We start from the raw sequence: 2,278 nt of genomic DNA on the forward strand, positions 1-2,278 counted from the left end.
CCCTAACCCTGATATTTACCCTAACACTGATATTTACCGAAACCGGGGTATTTACCCTAAACCTAACCTGAGTATACTCCTGAACGTAGCCAACTCCTTAACACTCCCCTTGGTGCAGATCAGGAAGCAGAGTCACAGGTTAACACACATCTCTGCAGCTTCTCTACTGTTGCCCACCCATTACTCTATCCAGTGTCTTACCCAGAGTCCACAGAAACAAATGTGGTTTATTCAACATAAACTCTCTTCAAAGAGTTTGTTTGTTAATGACTTGATTTGTGATAAATTGATTCATATTATCTCACAGAAACTTGGCTGCAGCAAAAGGATTTTGTTAGCAAATAAGGCAACCCCCTCCACCAATTTACATTTTCCTATGCCCTGGACGAGGAGGAGGAGTAAGAACAATCTTTCAGCCTGACTTACTGATTAGTCCAAAGTCATTTAATAATTACAACTCTTTTAAATATGTAAACCTCATCCAAATTTTAAAGTGACAAAACCTCTTCTGTTTGTAACTTTGTATCATCCACCAAGACTTTACTCTGTATTTTCAGGTCAGTTTTCAGAGTTCCTATCTGATTTGGTAATGAAGGGGGATTTGGACATCCATGCCGACATTGAAGGTGGTAGCTTAAATGCAGCCTTTAATGCTACCTTACACTCGATTGGCTTTGTTCAAAATGTGAGTAGTCCCACACATTATCATCTTCATACTTTGGACCTTGCTCTGACATATGGCATTGACTGTGAATAAATAACAGTATTCCCTCCCAACTCAAACTAACTGTCCACTTTTTAGTAACCTTCAAGATTAATTTAACAAAGTTCTCCTCCCCAGAAAGCAGGTTTGACTTTAGCAGATCACTACCACATAATCCAATAATACATTTTAAATAAATGTATAATTGTATCACTGAACAATGCCACACAGGGTAACCATTTAATTTATTCCCCTTTACAAATTGATGACTTTGTTGATGGGGTTACTTCTACATAGCCCTTCTGGGAAAATAAAGGAATTTATTAATTGAAGGCTGACTCCTTAGTCTCCTTAGTCCTTACTCAAAACTTCATACCTTGAAGCATTTTTCAATTTTTTTTTTTTGATTCCCAGCATTTTATTGTCATTACACTGTCACAAGTACAGCGCAACAAAATTCACTCTCTGCATTTAACCCATCCCCTTGGGGAGCAGTGGACTGCCATATTCACACCCGGGGAGCAGTATGGGGTAAAGGGTCTTTGCTCAAGGACCCAGAGTGGAAGTCTGTGGGAGTGGGTTTCAAACTCACAACCCAAGAATTCCAAGCTCTAAGCCCTAACCACCACTCCCCATAATGCTAGGAAACTGGGAATAAAATTGTTCTCTCTCTAATCTGGTAAAACAGTCTACTGCTGAATAAAATGACCCTCTGTAAAAAACAAAAAGAAAGAACACTTTATATATTTCTACAATAATGGCAAAGAAAGAGAATAATCCTAGATTTATTTTTAATACTGTTGCCAAATTTATTAAACCCATAAAGACATTATGGTTATGCTGCTATAGCCGACTACTGAAGGATATAGGGACCACTTTCATGATTCTGCTTCATTCTTTCTCTGTTCTCCAATTCTGCGCTATTTGTTATGCTAACCCTAACTGGATGTGTTGTCTTTCATCCCTTTGGACATGAAAACTGACTCAGAGCTTGTCTGTTTAACTGTTTCTTTCCTAGACAGAGCCATTTTTAGAGTTTATTTTCACTTTTTCTAACATGCTTCTATGTTCCTGTTGTATGTCTGTTTCTATCTCATCAAACCCCAGGTTGAGCCTGGTTCTGGCTCTACTGGAGGTTTCCTATGTTAAACACGAGTTTTTCCTGTCCACTGTACCTTCATGCATGCTCAGTGTGAGGGATTACATAGAGCCACAACACAGAATGTATTTAGCTAGTTTTTCTTAGATAGAAAACTTTGAAGAGTTAATCTGACTGGATGATCTGCTTGGATTGTCTTGAGCTTGGACCGAGCTTGGATCAGTTAACTATTCCGAGCTTGGTTCTTACGACCATTTACATGTCACCCTAGCATTGTTCCTCGACTCCTATCGGTGGTCCACGGTACTACAGCTCTTATGACGGGAATTAAACAAACAAAAATGGCGGCACTCATAACATTCAGGAACTTAATTTTGTTTATATCAGTAATATTTTGTCATTTGCGGAATGCAGAGATGGGAAGTAATGAAGTACAAATACTTTGTTACTGTACTCAAGTAGATTTTTCTGATATT

The 2,278-nt window shown here is 38.5% G+C and overlaps 1 protein-coding gene across 1 annotated transcript in view; it reads left to right on the forward strand.

The window, feature by feature from the left end:
* Positions 1 to 2,278, forward strand: part of ldlrad2 (low density lipoprotein receptor class A domain containing 2) — a 50,723-nt gene that overhangs the window by 29,757 nt on the left and 18,688 nt on the right. The gene's annotated exons all lie outside the window — the stretch shown is intronic.

Source organism: Cyprinodon variegatus, unplaced genomic scaffold (assembly GCF_000732505.1).
Source record: "Cyprinodon variegatus isolate N-32 unplaced genomic scaffold, C_variegatus-1.0 Scaffold927, whole genome shotgun sequence".
In the NCBI taxonomy this organism is placed as follows: Eukaryota; Metazoa; Chordata; class Actinopteri; order Cyprinodontiformes; family Cyprinodontidae; genus Cyprinodon; species Cyprinodon variegatus.